At 39.4% G+C, this 7,526-nt stretch overlaps 1 pseudogene; it reads left to right on the top strand.

The window, feature by feature from the left end:
• The first annotated feature begins 3,040 nt into the window (after positions 1 to 3,040).
• Positions 3,041 to 4,191, top strand: LOC472600 (mitotic checkpoint protein BUB3-like; annotated as a pseudogene).
• The last annotated feature ends 3,335 nt before the right edge of the window (positions 4,192 to 7,526 follow it).

The following is a 7,526-nucleotide window of genomic DNA, read 5'->3' as shown; positions in this document are numbered from 1 at the left end:
CTTAGCTACTTTTATATGTGCTAATAAAATTCTTCTAAAAGAAACAAAGCAAATATAAAAGACTAACTTGTGATTCATAAACACAGAAATATTGCAGTCATCATTCACTGGATCACTTTAAATGCAATTTTGACTTTTAGAAGTAAATATATGATATGAACAATGAAAAAAATCCTTCTGAACTAACCCATTGCAAATGATCCCCAGTAGTAATCTGTATATTTTTCTACATATCCCTGCATTTAACAAATATCTGAACCTAAGTAGGAATGGAGTGGGACCAAAGCTCTGATGTACTCTTGAGAAAAATCGATTCCTACATCTTTAGAGTTCAATCTGCTAAAACACTCAGCTGCCTCATCAGTGCATTGAAGGGTCATTGAGCAATAATGTTTTCTGGTTGTGTAACAGTCACAGAAAACTTTGAAAAACAACATTGTACTACTAATGCAAAGTAAAGCACCTATATTTCCCTATTACTTATCGCCCACATGCTTTAGTTTTCTCAAAGGTAGACAAATCAATGTTCCTTACACGGGCCGCAGAGGTGATTCTACCACTAAAACTGTTCCTTCGCAGAAGCACAAGGAAATGTTGTGTCTATGGTGTGTTATGGATGCCACAGGCTGACACACTTGTCTTCGAATTTTTCTCCCATGGGGTTGAAACAAACAGAGAAACATCCCACTATACAGTCAGTCCTTTAGGTCATGGCATCAGCAGCAAATAGCTGAAATTAGCATGATAGTAGCTTATGTGAGACAGCACAAACATTGGCAGACATTGACATAAATACATGTATTAGAAAAGACTTCAAGTAGAGATTAAAAATAAGAAGGACAAGGGCATTTCCCTGGACTATAGATGTCAGGATAATTAAAATAAAGACTAAAAATAAGTAGAGATTAAAAATAAGAAGGACAGGGGCATTTCCCTGGACTGTAGAGGTCAGGATAATCCTGAGAGTAAAGAGGGAAGCCCCAGGGATGGTGCAGAATGAAGGACCCAGAAGGCACATTGAGAAGCCGGAAACACTGGAGACGAAGTGGAACTAAGAAGGGATGGGAAAGGTCAATACTTAAACATCATAGCTTTTTCTGTGGCCTCCCATGCACATTAAAAGAGAAAACAGTAAAGGTGATAACAAAACACGGTGCACTTTGATTCAAATATGCAAATTATTCAAGAGAGGACGATAAATTACAAGCATGTGTGAACAGTAATCATTTACTTTTCCTTGTTGAAATACTACTTTACCATAGCAAGCCAACCTTCTAAGAGGAAATGGTGATGCAGAATGATCAATTCTGTGTAAACTCCTTAAGAAAATAAAATCTGAAACTGGCTCTCCAAAAATAACACTTAATCATGAGTACAATTATGAGCAATGAAGCTCGAAGCTCGCTGCATGTTAAAATCACCTGGGAACTTTTAAATCATAATAATCCCTGAGACTCAACTCCCTGCCAGAGAATCTGATTTAACTCAGCCAAGATGGGACCCAGGCATCAACATTTTTAAGGCTCCCCAAGTGATTCTAATGTGCAGCTAGAGTTGCAAACTCCAGTTAAAGCCACAACGTAAGTTTTAGAGTTTCAAAAGGTTCGGAAGCTGCCACTGCAGGTTTCTGCATGCACGGAATTTTTCTTTCTGATTTTTTCACCACAAAACTGTTGAAGTTGCCCTCATTATATAAATCAGACCATTTACAGTGCTACTCTAAAACACCCGTCTTGTTTTGCAGCAGAACCATGTCTGCTCAATTTCAAGTATGTAACAGAACAAGTTAGAGGGACAAATAATTGAATTCTAAATACCACACTTGTTGAAATCTCATGGGTTTATTAAGGGTGTTCACCACAAAGGACAGCCTTGTTTTAAAATTCTTAGTGTGTGTTTTATTTTTTATTTTTTATTTTTTGAGATGAAGTTTCACTCTTGTTGCTCAGGCTGGAGTGCAATGGCGTGATCTTGGTTCACTACAACCTCTGCCTCTCAAGTTCAAGTGAGTCTCCTGCCTCAGCCTCCCAAATAGCTGGGATTACAGGTGTACAGGTGTGCACCATCACGTCCGGCTAATTTTGTATTTTTAGTAGAGATGGGGTTTCACCATGTTGGCCAGGCTGGTCTTGAACTACTGATCTCAAGTGATTCACCTGCCTCGGCCTCCCAAAGTGCTGGGATTACAGACGTGAGCCGCCGCGCCCGGCCCAATTCTTGGCTTTTCAAATCAGTGGCTGGTTGGTTGTGTGGAGGGATGGAAGAAGTGACCAGGAGGTATGAGAAAGAGTTAAATTGCAAAGGAGCATGAGCGAAGCTTTTGAGAGTAGCATATGTTCATGAGTTTGACAGTGGTAATGGTATTGGGGCCCAGAAAACAATACCTCAAAGCATGGTACCCTGGCATGCTGAGTACTTTGAATTAAGATTAGAAGACCTCAGAAGCAAGATCTCTGACCTTCTCCTGCCCTCTTGTCTCCTGCCTCATTTCTCCCCCAAGCTGAGCCACAGAAACCAGAATTCTTCCCCTCCATGGCAGATCATATATGAAACTAGAACCCTTCTTCCCCAAAGAAAGCCATAAAACCTAGAAAGGTCACTCTCTTCCTTCTCCCATCTCTGTCTCTTGAAGACCTTCATAGACCCATAGGCAGGAGGAAGAAATGCCACACAGAGAGACCAAAAAGAATCTGGACAGGCCTCGCTGGGTCTCCCCCCTCAGTCTATTACTATTAGATCCTACTCCTTGTCCAATCCCATTTCTACATGGCTGTAGAAACCAAGCATAAAAATAGTGTTCGCTGGGGCTTTGGGTCTTCATTTCTGGAGACTCCTGTGTCATGTAAAACTTTGAATGAGTAAATTTGTTATACTTTTCTCTTGTTAATCTATCTTCTGACGGAGGCGGAGCGGGGAGGCAGAGCGAAAGAAGGAAGATGACGACGACGAAGACGACAGGAGTGAGGCCAGAGCACTGCTTGCGGGAGCAGACTCTCCAGGGACTTCCCAGCCCATTAGCTGGCAAGGCAGATCAGAGGAGATGACCAGTTCTAATGAGCTCAAGCTGACCCAGCCACCCGAGGTTGTCATTTCCTCGGTGAAGTTCAGCCCCAACACCTCCCAGTTCCTGCTTGTCTCCTCCTGGACAGGTCGCTGCTCTTCTACAATGTGCGGAACATGTGCTCAGGTAATAGCGCTTGCTCTCAGGTCCATGCGCTGAGGTACCAGCACACTGGCACCATCCTGGACTGAGCCTTCTACGATCCAGCACAGGCCTGGAGAGGACTAGATCATCAATTGAAAATGCATGATTTGAACACTGATCAAGAATATCTTGTTGGGACCCATGATGCCCCCATCAGATGTATTGAATACTGTCCGGAAGTGAACGTGATGGTTACTGGAAGTTGGGATCAGACAGTTAAATTGCGGGATCCCAGAAATCCTTGTAATGCCAGGACCTTCTCTCAGCCTGAAAAGGTAGATACCTTCTCAGTGTCTGGAGACCAGCTGATTGTGAGAACAGTGGGCTGCAGAGTGTTGGTGCGGGGCTTATGGAACATGGATTACGTGCAGCAGAGCAGGGAGTCCAGCCTGAAATACCAGACTCGCTGCATATAAGCGTTTCCAAACAAGCAGGGTTATGTATTAAGCTCTATAGAAGGTGGAGTGGCAGTTGAATACTTGGCCCAAGCCCTGAGGTACAGAAGAAATATGCCTTCAAATGTCACAGACTAAAAGAAAATAATATTGAGCAGGTTTACCCAGTCAATGCCATTTCTTTCCAGAATATCCATAATACATTTGCCATAGGTGGTTCTGATGGCTTTGTAAATATTTGGAATCCATTTAACAAAAAGCAACTGTGCCAGTTCCATTGGTACCCCATAAGCATTGCATCACTTGCCTTCAGTAATGATGGGACTACGCTTGCAATAGCATCATCATATATTATGAAATGGATGACATGGAACATCCTGAAGATGGTATCTTCATTCACCAAGTGACAGAGGCAGAAACAAAACCCAAGTGCACCTAATCATCTCGTGAAAGTGGTTTCTCTATGGAAAGCTTTGTTTGCTTCCGACAAATACATGCTTATTCCTTAAGGGATGTGTTATAGTGACTGTGGAGTTCTCTGTTTTCTGTCTTGCAAGAACCTTGTCTATGTACCTTAATACTTTGTTTAGGATGAGGAGTCTTTCTGTCCTTATGCAGTAATCTGAAGAATTCCCCCTTCTATCCCTTAGCAAGCCCAGTTGCTGCATAAGAACAGTTTGAGCTCTTTTTGTAATATAATCTAAACCTGTTATTTCTGTGCTGTCTAATAAATCAGATTCAGAACGCTTAAAAAAAAACGTAAATTTGAGATAGAAAGAGAGAAAACCAGGAGGAGGGAGGCCACCCAGTTTACACTAGGAACTTCTGGGCACTGGAGGATGGCAGGGCGAAGATGTTGTGATGGAAAAGGTACACAAATGATAGTTGTGGTCATTAGATAACTATATGCCATAAATTGCATCATATGCAAACTAATCCTTATTGATTTTAGTGGCATTGCTAAAACATTTGTTGTTTAAAAATACTTATAAAAACAGCCCTTAAATAATCGATGACCTGTTACTGTGCAGGAACACTCTTCACTTACTGATATTCTCTAAATGCATTATTCTCCTTAAATATAGAAAGTAGAAGATAAAATTATTGTCACTTTGATAATAGGTTCTGTTAAATTTCATATGCACATAGTCAAGCTGGGAAGTACCAAGATACATAGGCTTAAAATTCCTACATAAATATTAGAGTAAGAACCCCACATAACAAAGAATTTCCGAGTTACTCAATCCCCACTGAATCTATGTTAAAAATTGTATGAACAGAAAGTAAGTTTAAAATGAAGAAAACATCATACAACTGGTAGTTTTCAATTAATACTCTGAAACACTGAGTTTCTGTTACCATTGCCCTCTAATTTTTTTTTTAAGATCCACGAATTTGTTAAAAATCTATTTCAAGGCCACCACATTTCAGACCATACTGAAATATTACAGCGTTACTATTGTAAAAATAGTAATATTTTCTTAGAAGTGCCAGGAAGCTGAATTTGTTTCATTTTTCATTGGTAGGCAAAAACACCCTCTGTGTTAAACTGGAGGATCATCTATCATTACAGAGTATCTTATGGTTCACCCTGGAAATGTCCACTATGACTACCTGGTATAAAAGAATATTCATTTATAATCATTGCACTAGAGTAAAAGGAAACACTTCAACTTGGAAGAAAACCTGCTGTCACTCTAGTAGTGTCCTAATGGCTTTCCCAGAGTAAAGGCTTTAATGGAGACTTTTTTTTGTTATCATTCTTAATTAGACAAAGCACCTCTGGGAAGCTGATTTCTTGTGACTCAAATTCATTTACTGAGAACTGTGAGAGTATACAGGGAAAAAAAATGAAACAGCAGCAGGAATATACACTCTGCAAAGAACTCTTGTTTTCAAAATGCTGAGCTTATTTAGTCAAGGGAATTTACTTATAATATTTATTTTCTGGTTTTCTAATTTACCCATTTCCACAGCCAGCCCTTGGAAATTTTGCCTAGAAAACCCATGGGGGCAAACCACAGGTTTACTTTTTCCAGGGAGTGCTTCATATTACCCAATATTCTCCCACTTCTCTCCCTTACCTCATTAAAATGTACCTTTCCTATATTTTACAACTCTGGGGCTGTGTTCTGTTAGATAACTTGAGTATTTTTTCTATTTTGACTTAAGGTGTAGCTGACTTAATGTGTGAAGCCTACTGAAGAACATTTTTTGCATTTTAACAGGGATCATAAATTCCTGAGCCAAAAGCAGTAAAGAATGATGGAATTTTACATATAATCAAAGGTCACAGAGGTCTCTTTGAGCAAGACGACTTTTCAGTCTCTAACAGGACCACAGAGGAGGCACCCTAAGGCATGCTTAGCACCCAATTAGTTGCAGGCAATAAGTGCTCAATACGTATTAATTTAACTAAATGAAGCATTTGTTTAAATGAAACAGAGGGAAAAGGAGGTAAAGAACAGATCCCAGTGAAAAAATATGAGGCATTTATGCATATATCAGAATATCACGTTGTGCCCTATAAGTATGTATGATTATTATTTCTCAATTAAAAATAAAATAAAGTTTCAGAATGTATGGAGCTGGAGGAAGAGGTCTAAGAAGTCAAGATCAGAGAAGTAAAAATGTAGACAAGATAGAACTGATTTGCAGAAGACAGTGAGAAAATAATTTCAGGGGGAATTAGGACTGCGAATAATGTCAAATCCTACAGCTCTAGAAATCAACAAAACCAAGACAAGCAAGGATATTGACTGGTTATTAGAAACTTATTATAATCTCCAAAAGGGCATTTTTTGGTGATATAATCAGAACAGAAAACAAATTGTAAAAAACTGAAGAATTAGAGAAAAATAGAAAACTAATGACAATGAAGCTGTGCAGACTATTCTTACAAAGAATTGGCTTAAGGGTAGAGAAAAAGAAATGGACAAATATGCAAAGTGTTGACATGAACAAGAAAAGATATCTCTGCAGATAGGAAAGATCTAAGGATGTTTATACTGAGGACTAAGATCTGGTTTTTTATCTCACCCAAACTCCTACCTAAGGGGTCTAGGGAGTCATAGCCTACAAACTATAAATTCTCATTCTTTTCACCAAAATCTTTATACAACACTTGTGAGTCTAGCCATTTCAGCTGGAACTGTGTTGTGTAAATGTATGTGTGTGTGTGCATGTGCATGTGCGTGTGTGTCTTAGATGGATTTTATTTGACCCTATATATCGTGACTTACTTTTCAGTCTGACTCTGGCATAACATTATGAAACGAGGAAAAAAATACTTAATCCCAAAATGTATTTCTTTGCCATACCTTGAAATTGCCCTGCAAAATCTCTTGTGAGAAAAATCCACATTCTATAGAGAATCCTCTTCCCACTTTGTTTTCCTTCCTTCCTTCCCAGACCCAGGAGATAATCAACTAAGAGCCAAGCACCCTTTTAAGTCCAATAAAAAACAATTTACAACCCACTCTCTCTCAAGTCTGCTATCTAAGAGCTTCCTCTGCACAATAAAACTTAGTCTCCACAATCCTTTATCTTCAATCCGAACATTCCTTTCTATTGATCCCAGGTCTTTAGACAAACTCAACCAATTGTCAACCAGAAAGTGCTTAAATTTACCTATAGCCTGGAAGCCCACCCCCCATCCCCCCAAGCCCCACTTTGAGTTGTCCTGCCTTCCTAAACCAAACCAATGTATTTCTTAAATGTATTTGATTGATGTCTCATGCCTTCCTAAAATACATAAAACCAAGCAGTATCCCAACCACATTGGGCACATATTCTCAGGAGCTCCTGAGGGCTGTGTCACAGGCCATGGTCACTCATATTTGACTCAGAATAAATCTCTTCAAATATTTTATTGAGTTTGACTCTTTTCATCAATGATACCCTGAAAAAAAGAAGGCATCTGAGTG

Source organism: Pan troglodytes, chromosome 6 (genome assembly GCF_028858775.2).
Source record: "Pan troglodytes isolate AG18354 chromosome 6, NHGRI_mPanTro3-v2.0_pri, whole genome shotgun sequence".
Classification (NCBI taxonomy): domain Eukaryota; kingdom Metazoa; phylum Chordata; class Mammalia; order Primates; family Hominidae; genus Pan; species Pan troglodytes.
Note: the sequence above shows the minus strand (reverse complement) of the source record. Positions and strands in the feature narration are given on the sequence as shown.